Below are 12009 nucleotides of genomic sequence, written 5' to 3' on the forward strand. Positions count from 1 at the left end.
TTGGTGTTAACTCCAGCCCTTCCATGGACTGATGCTGTATTCCTTTTGGTGTTAACTCCAACCCTTCCATGGACTGATGCTGTATTCCTTTTGGTGTTAACTCCAACCCTTCCATGGACTGATGCTGTATTCCTTTTGGTATTAACTCCAGCCCTTCCATGGACTGATGCTCTATGCCTTTTGGTATTAACTCCAACCCTTCCATGGACTGATGCTCTATGCCTTTTGGTGTTAACTCCAGCCCTTCCATGGACTGATGCTCTATGCCTTTTGGTGTTAACTCCAACCCTTCCATGGACTGATGCTCTATGCCTTTTTGTGTTAACTCCAACCCTTCCATGGACTGATGCTCTATGCCTTTTGGTGTTAACTCCAACCCTTCCATGGACTGATGCTCTATTCCTTTTGGTATTAACTCCAACCCTTGCTCAGTCTGTCGCTCCAACCCTTTTTGCTTTTTTTCCATTCCTGCAATTAATTTCTGTTCTCCACCAGCCAGTACATCAATCATAAAGAAGTCAGGGGTAATATGGTGCCGTGTAGCCCTCACACCAATGTGTTGCCGCTTTGCTCCCACACCATGAGGTCCTGTACCCTTTATGTTGCTTCACGTCTCCTTTCAAAGTATTTGATTCTATCGCAGCTTCTATTTGTGAGTTGAAAGGCTTTGTCACTCCAGCCACAAAGACATTGGGTGCAGAAGCCTTACCGTGGACATCGAGATGGTCCCCTCTTCCATGGGTCTTTTCTGTATTGATAGGATGTTGTTTTACCACAAAAGATCAACAAAAAATGCAGGCAAAAGTGAGTCGTCTTATTAATTCTTTGTAACCCAAGATGTATACAATCCAAGTCACGATGATCATTGCCTTGGTTAATAACACAAATAGTTGATCTACCTGTCTCTGATTTCAGAAACATTGGGGGTGGCTAAAATTTATTGGCCAGGAATCAATGCCACTCTGTGATGAAGTTTCACATCAAGCCGATTGTTACTATGCAGTCAACACAACTACACCAGGCTGCATAACAACTTGAGACAGCATGACACTAGTGAACTATATATGGGCACAGCATATAATGCAGTATCTTTATATGGGCACTGCCAACATGACAGCATTTGTATATGGGTACATCACATAATACATGTAATATTGGTTTACATGGGCAGAACCTTGAATACAGTAGGTTTATATGGGCAGAACCTTAAATACAGCAGGTTTATATCGGCAGAACATTAAATACAGTAGGTTTATATGGGCAGAACCTTGAATACAGTAGGTTTATATTGGCAGAACCTTAAATACAGTAGGTTTATATCGGCAGAACCTTAAATACAGTAGGTTTATATGGGCAGAACCTTGAATACAGTAGGTTTATATGGGCAGAACCTTGAATACAGTAGGTTTATATGGGCAGAACCTCTAATACAGTAGGTTTATATGGGCAGAACCTCGAATACAGTAGGTTTATATGGGCAGAACCTCGAATACAGTAGGTTTATATGGGCAGAACCTCTAATACAGTAGGTTTATATGGGCAGAACCTCGAATACAGTAGGTTTATATGGGCAGAACCTCGAATACAGTAGGTTTATATGGGCAGAACCTCTAATACAGTAGGTTTATATGGGCAGAACCTCGAATACAGTAGGTTTATATGGGCAGAACCTCTAATACAGTAGGTTTATATGGGCAGAACCTCGAATACAGTAGGTTTATATGGGCAGAACCTTGAATACAGTAGGTTTATATGGGCAGAACCTCTAATACAGTAGGTTTATATGGGCAGAACCTTGAATACAGTAGGTTTATATGGGCAGAACCTTGAATACAGTAGGTTTATATGGGCAGAACCTCGAATACAGTCGGTTTATATGGGCAGAACCTTGAATACAGTAGGTTTATATGGGCAGAACCTCTAATACAGTCGGTTTATATGGGCAGAACCTTGAATACAGTAGGTTTATATGGGCAGAACCTCGAATACAGTCGGTTTATATGGGCAGAACCTTGAATACAGTAGGTTTATATGGGCAGAACCTCGAATACAGTAGGTTTATATGGGCAGAACCTCGAATACAGTAGGTTTATATGGGCAGAACCTCGAATACAGTAGGTTTATATGGGCAGAACCTCGAATACAGTAGGTTTATATGGGCAGAACCTTGAATACAGTAGGTTTATATGGGCAGAACCTCGAATACAGTAGGTTTATATGGGCAGAACCTTGAATACAGTAGGTTTATATGGGCAGAACATCTAATACAGTAGGTTTATATGGGCAGAACCTTGAATACAGTAGGTTTATATGGGCAGAACCTCGAATACAGTAGGTTTATATGGGCAGAACCTTGAATACAGTAGGTTTATATTGGCAGAACCTTGAATACAGTAGGTTTATATGGGCAGAACCTTGAATACAGTAGGTTTATATGGGCAGAACCTCGAATACAGTAGGTTTATATGGGCAGAACCTCTAATACAGTAGGTTTATATGGGCAGAACCTCTAATACAGTAGGTTTATATGGGCAGAACCTCTAATACAGTAGGTTTATATTGGCAGAACCTTGAATACAGTAGGTTTATATGGGCAGAACCTCGAATACAGTAGGTTTATATGGGCAGAACCTCTAATACAGTAGGTTTATATGGGCAGAACCTTGAATACAGTAGGTTTATATGGGCAGAACCTTAAATACAGTAGGTTTATATGGGCAGAACCTTGAATACAGTAGGTTTATATGGGCAGAACCTCTAATACAGTAGGTTTATATGGGCAGAACCTCTAATACAGTAGGTTTATATGGGCAGAACCTCGAATACAGTAGGTTTATATGGGCAGAACCTCTAATACAGTAGGTTTATATGGGCAGAACCTCGAATACAGTAGGTTTATATGGGCAGAACCTCTAATACAGTAGGTTTATATGGGCAGAACCTTGAATACAGTAGGTTTATATGGGCAGAACCTCGAATACAGTAGGTTTATATGGGCAGAACCTTGAATACAGTAGGTTTATATGGGCAGAACCACGAATACAGTAGGTTTATATGGGCAGAACCTTAAATACAGTAGATTTATATGGGCAGAACCTCGAATACAGTAGGTTTATATGGGCAGAACCTCTAATACAGTAGGTTTATATGGGCAGAACCTCTAATACAGTAGGTTTATATGGGCAGAACCTTGAATACAGTAGGTTTATATGGGCAGAACCTTGAATACAGTAGGTTTATATGGGCAGAACCTCTAATACAGTAGGTTTATATGGGCAGAACCTTGAATACAGTAGGTTTATATGGGCAGAACCTTGAATACAGTAGGTTTATATGGGCAGAACCTCGAATACAGTAGGTTTATATGGGCAGAACCTTAAATACAGTAGGTTTATATGGGCAGAACCTTGAATACAGTAAGATTATATGGGCAGAACCTCGAATACAGTAGGTTTATATGGGCAGAACCTCGAATACAGTAGGTTTATATGGGCAGAACCTCGAATACAGGAGGTTTATATGGGCAGAACCTCGAATACAGTAGGTTTATATGGGCAGAACCTCGAATACAGTAGGATTATATGGGCAGAACCTTGAATACAGTAGGATTATATGGGCAGAACCTCGAATACAGTAGGTTTATATGGGCAGAACCTCGAATACAGTAGGTTTATATGGGCAGAACCTCGAATACAGTAGGTTTATATGGGCAGAACCTTGAATACAGTAGGTTTATATGGGCAGAACCTTGAATACAGTAGGTTTATATGGGCAGAACCTCGAATACAGTAGGTTTATATGGGCAGAACCTCGAATACAGTAGGTTTATATGGGCAGAACCTTGAATACAGTCGGTTTATATGGGCAGAACCTCGAATACAGTAGGTTTATATGGGCAGAACCTTGAATACAGTCGGTTTATATGGGCAGAACCTTGAATACAGTCGGTTTATATGGGCAGAACCTCGAATACAGTAGGTTTATATGGGCAGAACCCTGAATACAGTAGGTTTATATGGGCAGAACCTTGAATACAGTCGGTTTATATGGGCAGAACCTCGAATACAGTAGGTTTATATGGGCAGAACCTTAAATACAGTAGGTTTATATGGGCAGAACCTCGAATACAGTAGGTTTATATGGGCAGAACCTTGAATACAGTAGGTTTATATGGGCAGAACCTTGAATACAGTAGGTTTATATGGGCAGAACCACGAATACAGTAGGTTTATATGGGCAGAACCTTGAATACAGTAGGTTTATATGGGCAGAACCTCGAATACAGTAGGTTTATATGGGCAGAACCTCGAATACAGTAGGTTTATATGGGCAGAACCTCGAATACAGTAGGTTTATATGGGCAGAACCTTGAATACAGTCGGTTTATATGGGCAGAACCTCGAATACAGTAGGTTTATATGGGCAGAACCTTGAATACAGTCGGTTTATATGGGCAGAACCTTGAATACAGTCGGTTTATATGGGCAGAACCTCGAATACAGTAGGTTTATATGGGCAGAACCTTGAATACAGTAGGTTTATATGGGCAGAACCTTGAATACAGTCGGTTTATATGGGCAGAACCTCGAATACAGTAGGTTTATATGGGCAGAACCTTAAATACAGTAGGTTTATATGGGCAGAACCTCGAATACAGTAGGTTTATATGTGCAGAACCTTGAATACAGTAGGTTTATATGGGCAGAACCTTGAATACAGTAGGTTTATATGGGCAGAACCACGAATACAGTAGGTTTATATGGGCAGAACCTTAAATACAGTAGGTTTATATGGGCAGAACCTCAAATACAGTAGGTTTATATGGGCAGAACCTTGAATACAGTAGGTTTATATGGGCAGAACCTTGAATACAGTCGGTTTATATGGGCAGAACCTCGAATACAGTAGGTTTATATGGGCAGAACCTTGAATACAGTAGGTTTATATGGGCAGAACCTCAAATACAGTAGGTTTATATGGGCAGAACCTTGAATACAGTAGGTTTATATGGGCAGAACCTTGAATACAGTAGGTTTATATGGGCAGAACCTCAAATACAGTAGGTTTATATGGGCAGAACCTTGAATACAGTAGGTTTATATGGGCAGAACCTTGAATACAGTAGGTTTATATGGGCAGAACCTTAAATACAGTAGGTTTATATGGGCAGAACCTTGAATACAGTAGGTTTATATGGGCAGAACCTCAAATACAGTAGGTTTATATGGGCAGAACCTTGAATACAGTAGGTTTATATGGGCAGAACCTTGAATACAGTAGGTTTATATGGGCAGAACCTCTAATACAGCAGGTTTATATGGGCCGAACCTTGAATACAGTAGGTTTATATGGGCAGAACCTTGAATACAGTAGGTTTATATGGGCAGAACCTTGAATACAGTAGGTTTATATTGGCAGAACCTTGAATACAGTAGGTTTATATGGGCAGAACCTTGAATACAGTAGGTTTATATGGGCAGAACCTCTAATACAGTAGGTTTATATGGGCAGAGCCTTGAATACAGTAGGTTTATATGGGCAGAACCTCGAATACAGTAGGTTTATATGGGCAGAACCTCTAATACAGTAAGTTTATATGGGCAGAAACTTCAATACAGTAGGTTTATATGGGCAGAACCTCGAATACAGTAGGTTTATATGGGCAGAACCTTGAATACAGTAGGTTTATATGGGCAGAACCTTGAATACAGTAGGATTATATGGGCAGAACCTTGAATACAGTAGGATTATATGGGCAGTACCTTGAATACAGTAGGTTTATATGGGCAGAACCTTGAATACAGTAGGTTTATATGGGCAGAACCTTGAATACAGTAGGTTTATATGGGCAGAACCTTGAATACAGTAGGTTTATATGGGCAGAACCTCGAATACAGTAGGTTTATATGGGCAGAACCTTGAATACAGTAGGTTTATATGGGCAGAACCTTGAATACAGTAGGTTTATATGGGCAGAACCTTGAATACAGTAGGATTATATGGGCAGAACCTTGAATACAGTAGGTTTATATGGGCAGAACCTCGAATACAGTAGGTTTATATGGGCAGAACCTTGAATACAGTAGGTTTATATGGGCAGATCCTCGAATACAGTAGGTTTATATGGGCAGAACCTCGAATACAGTAGGTTTATATGGGCAGAACCTTGAATACAGCAGGTTTATATGGGCAGAACCTTGAATACAGTAGGTTTATATGGGCAGAACCTCTAATACAGTAGGTTTATATGGGCAGAACCTTGAATACAGTAGGTTTATATGGGCAGAACCTCGAATACAGTAGGTTTATATGGGCAGAACCTCGAATACAGTAGGTTTATATGGGCAGAACCTTAAATACAGTAGGTTTATATGAGCAGAACCTTGAATACAGTAGGTTTATATGGGCAGAACCTTAAATACAGTAGGTTTATATGAGCAGAACCTTGAATACAGTAGGTTTATATGGGCAGAACCTCTAATACAGTAGGTTTATATGGGCAGAACCTTGAATACAGTAGGTTTATATGGGCAGAACCTCGAATACAGTAGCTTTATATGGGCAGAACCTTAAATACAGTAGGTTTATATGAGCAGAACCTTGAATACAGTAGGTTTATATGGGCAGAACCTTAAATACAGTAGGTTTATATGGGCAGAACCTTGAATACAGTAGGTTTATATGAGCAGAACCTTGAATACAGTAGGTTTATATGGGCAGAACCTTAAATACAGTAGGTTTATATGGGCAGAACCTCTAATACAGTAAGTTTATATGGGCAGAACCTCGAATACAGTAGGTTTATATGGGCAGAACCTCGAATACAGTAGGTTTATATGGGCAGAACCTTAAATACAGTAGGTTTATATGGGCAGAACCTCTAATACAGTAGGTTTATATGGGCAGAACCTTGAATACAGTAGGTTTATATGGGCAGAACCTCGAATACAGTAGGTTTATATGGGCAGAACCTCGAATACAGTAGGTTTATATGGGCAGAACCTTGAATACAGTAGGTTTATATGGGCAGAACCTCGAATACAGTAGGTTTATATGGGCAGAACCTCTAATACAGTAGGTTTATATGGGCAGAACCTTAAATACAGTAGGTTTATATGGGCAGAACCTCTAATACAGTAGGTTTATATGGGCAGAACCTTGAATACAGTAGGTTTATATGGGCAGAACCTTAAATACAGTAGGTTTATATGGGCAGAACCTTAAATTCAGTAGGTTTATATGGGCAGAACCTCTAATACAGTAGGTTTATATGGGCAGAACCTTGAATACAGTAGGTTTATATGGGCAGAACCTCGAATACAGTAGGTTTATATGGGCAGAACCTCCAATACAGTAGGTTTATATGGGCAGAACCTTGAATACAGTAGGTTTATATGGGCAGAACCTCGAATACAGTAGGTTTATATGGGCAGAACCTCTAATACAGTAGGTTTATATGGGCAGAACCTTAAATACAGTAGGTTTATATGGGCAGAACCTCTAATACAGTAGGTTTATATGGGCAGAACCTTGAATACAGTAGGTTTATATGGGCAGAACCTTAAATACAGTAGGTTTATATGGGCAGAACCTTAAATACAGTAGGTTTATATGGGCAGAACCTCTAATACAGTAGGTTTATATGGGCAGAACCTTGAATACAGTAGGTTTATATGGGCAGAACCTCAAATACAGTAGGTTTATATGGGCAGAACCTCTAATACAGTAGGTTTATATGGGCAGAACCTCTAATACAGTAGGTTTATATGGGCAGAACCTTGAATACAGTAGGTTTATATGGGCAGAACCTTGAATACAGTAGGTTTATATGGGCAGAACCTTGAATACAGTCGGTTTATATGGGCAGAACCTTGAATACAGTAGGTTTATATGGGCAGAACCTTGAATATAGTAGGTTTATATGGGCAGAACCTCGAATACAGTAGGTTTATATGGGCAGAACCTCTAATACAGTAGGTTTATATGGGCAGAACCTTGAATACAGTAGGTTTATAAGGGCAGAACCTCTAATACAGTAGGTTTATATGGGCAGAACCTTGAATACAGTAGGTTTATATGTGCAGAACCTCTAATACGGTAGGTTTATATGGGCAGAACCTCGAATACAGTAGGTTTATATGGGCAGAACCTTGAATACAGTAGGTTTATATGGGCAGAACCTCTAATACAGTAGGTTTATATGGGCAGAACCTTAAATACAGTAGGTTTATATCGGCAGAACCTCTAATACAGTAGGTTTATATGGGCAGAACCTCGAATACAGTAGGTTTATATGGGCAGAACCTTGAATACAGTAGGTTTATATGGGCAGAACCTCTAATACGGTAGGTTTATATGGGCAGAACCTTGAATACAGTAGGTTTATATGGGCAGAACCTCGAATACAGTAGGTTTATATGGGCAGAACCTTGAATACAGTAGGTTTATATGGGCAGAACCTCTAATACAGTAGGTTTATATGGGCAGAACCTCGAATACAGCAGGTTTATATGGGCAGAACCTCTAATACGGTAGGTTTATATGGGCAGAACCTCGAATACAGTAGGTTTATATGGGCAGAACCTTGAATACAGTAGGTTTATATGGGCAGAACCTTGAATACAGTAGGTTTATATGGGCAGAACCTCGAATACAGTAGGTTTATATCGGCAGAACCTTGACTACGGTAAGTTTATATGGGCAGAACCTTGAATACAGTAGGTTTATATGGGCAGAACCTTGAATACAGTAGGTTTATATCGGCAGAACCTTGAATACGGTAAGTTTATATGGGCAGAACCTCGAATACAGTAGGATTATATGGGCAGAACCTCTAATACAGTAGGTTTATATGGGCAGAACCTTGAATACAGTAGGTTTATATGGGCAGAACCTCTAATACAGTAGGTTTATATGGGCAGAACCTCGAATACAGTAGGATTATATGGGCAGAACCTCTAATACAGGAGGTTTATATGTGCAGAACCTCTAATACAGTCGGTTTATATGGGCAGAACCTTGCATACAGTAGGTTTATATGGGCAGAACCTCGAATACAGTAGGTTTATATGGGCAGAACCTTGAATACAGTAGGTTTATATGTGCAGAACCTCTAATACAGTCGGTTTATATGGGCAGAACCTTGAATACAGTAGGTTTATATGTGCAGAACCTCTAATACAGTCGGTTTATATGGGCAGAACCTTGAATACAGTAGGTTTATATGTGCAGAACCTCTAATACAGTAGGTTTATATGGGCAGAACCTCGAATACAGTAGGTTTATATGGGCAGAACCTTGAATACAGGAGGATTATATGGGCAGAACCTCTAATACAGTAAGTTTATATGGGCAGAACATTAAATACAGTAGGATTATATGGGCAGAACCTCGAATACAGTAGGTTTATAAGGGCAGAACCTTGAATACAGTAGGTTTATATGGGCAGAACCTCGAATACAGTAGGTTTATATGGGCAGAACCTTGAATACAGTAGGTTTATATGGGCAGAACCTTGAATACAGTAGGTTTATATGGGCAGAACCTTGAATACAGTAGGATTATATGGGCAGAACCTTGAATACAGTAGGTTTATATGGGCAGAACCTCGAATACAGTAGGTTTATATGGGCAGAACCTTGAATACAGTAGGTTTATATGGGCAGATCCTCGAATACAGTAGGTTTATATGGGCAGAACCTCGAATACAGTAGGTTTATATGGGCAGAACCTTGAATACAGTAGGTTTATATGGGCAGAACCTTGAATACAGTAGGTTTATATGGGCAGAACCTCTAATACAGTAGGTTTATATGGGCAGAACCTTGAATACAGTAGGTTTATATGGGCAGAACCTCGAATACAGTAGGTTTATATGGGCAGAACCTCGAATACAGTAGGTTTATATGGGCAGAACCTTAAATACAGTAGGTTTATATGAGCAGAACCTTGAATACAGTAGGTTTATATGGGCAGAACCTTAAATACAGTAGGTTTATATGAGCAGAACCTTGAATACAGTAGGTTTATATGGGCAGAACCTCTAATACAGTCGGTTTATATGGGCAGAACCTTGAATACAGTAGGTTTATATGGGCAGAACCTCGAATACAGTAGCTTTATATGGGCAGAACCTTAAATACAGTAGGTTTATATGAGCAGAACCTTGAATACAGTAGGTTTATATGGGCAGAACCTTAAATACAGTAGGTTTATATGGGCAGAACCTTGAATACAGGAGGTTTATATGAGCAGAACCTTGAATACAGTAGGTTTATATGGGCAGAACCTTAAATACAGTAGGTTTATATGGGCAGAACCTCTAATACAGTAAGTTTATATGGGCAGAACCTCGAATACAGTAGGTTTATATGGGCAGAACCTCGAATACAGTAGGTTTATATGGGCAGAACCTTAAATACAGTAGGTTTATATGGGCAGAACCTCTAATTACAGCAGGTTTATATGGGCAGAACCTTGAATACAGTAGGTTTATATGGGCAGAACCTCGAATACAGTAGGTTTATATGGGCAGAACCTCGAATACAGTAGGTTTATATGGGCAGAACCTTGAATACAGTAGGTTTATATGGGCAGAACCTCGAATACAGTAGGTTTATATGGGCAGAACCTCTAATACAGTAGGTTTATATGGGCAGAACCTCTAATACAGTAGGTTTATATGGGCAGAACCTCTAATACAGTAGGTTTATATGGGCAGAACCTTGAATACAGTAGGTTTATATGGGCAGAACCTCGAATACAGTAGGTTTATATGGGCAGAACCTCGAATACAGTAGGTTTATATGGGCAGAACCTTAAATACAGTAGGTTTATATGAGCAGAACCTTGAATACAGTAGGTTTATATGGGCAGAACCTTAAATACAGTAGGTTTATATGAGCAGAACCTTGAATACAGTAGGTTTATATGGGCAGAACCTCTAATACAGTAGGTTTATATGGGCAGAACCTTGAATACAGTAGGTTTATATGGGCAGAACCTCGAATACAGTAGCTTTATATGGGCAGAACCTTAAATACAGTAGGTTTATATGAGCAGAACCTTGAATACAGTAGGTTTATATGGGCAGAACCTTAAATACAGTAGGTTTATATGGGCAGAACCTTGAATACAGTAGGTTTATATGAGCAGAACCTTGAATACAGTAGGTTTATATGGGCAGAACCTTAAATACAGTAGGTTTATATGGGCAGAACCTCTAATACAGTAAGTTTATATGGGCAGAACCTCGAATACAGTAGGTTTATATGGGCAGAACCTCGAATACAGTAGGTTTATATGGGCAGAACCTTAAATACAGTAGGTTTATATGGGCAGAACCTCTAATACAGTAGGTTTATATGGGCAGAACCTTGAATACAGTAGGTTTATATGGGCAGAACCTCGAATACAGTAGGTTTATATGGGCAGAACCTCGAATACAGTAGGTTTATATGGGCAGAACCTTGAATACAGTAGGTTTATATGGGCAGAACCTCGAATACAGTAGGTTTATATGGGCAGAACCTCTAATACAGTAGGTTTATATGGGCAGAACCTTAAATACAGTAGGTTTATATGGGCAGAACCTCTAATACAGTAGGTTTATATGGGCAGAACCTTGAATACAGTAGGTTTATATGGGCAGAACCTTAAATACAGTAGGTTTATATGGGCAGAACCTTAAATACAGTAGGTTTATATGGGCAGAACCTCTAATACAGTAGGTTTATATGGGCAGAACCTTGAATACAGTAGGTTTATATGGGCAGAACCTCGAATACAGTAGGTTTATATGGGCAGAACCTCTAATACAGTAGGTTTATATGGGCAGAACCTCTAATACAGTAGGTTTATATGGGCAGAACCTTGAATACAGTAGGTTTATATGGGCAGAACCTTGAATGCAGTAGGTTTATATGGGCAGAACCTTGAATACAGTAGGTTTATATGGGCAGAACCTTGAATACAGTAGGTTTATATGGGCAGAACCTTGAATATAGTAGG

At 39.6% G+C, this 12009-nt stretch overlaps 1 protein-coding gene across 1 annotated transcript in view; it reads right to left on the reverse strand.

The window, feature by feature from the left end:
- The window catches only part of LOC147105952 (aldo-keto reductase family 1 member D1-like), a 316229-nt gene that overhangs the window by 98099 nt on the left and 206121 nt on the right, over window positions 1-12009 (reverse strand). The window lies entirely within an intron of this gene.

The sequence above is a fragment of the Somniosus microcephalus genome, chromosome 16 (assembly GCF_052327205.1).
Source record: "Somniosus microcephalus isolate GS21.2 chromosome 16, FLI_Smic_1.0, whole genome shotgun sequence".
Classification (NCBI taxonomy): domain Eukaryota; kingdom Metazoa; phylum Chordata; class Chondrichthyes; order Squaliformes; family Somniosidae; genus Somniosus; species Somniosus microcephalus.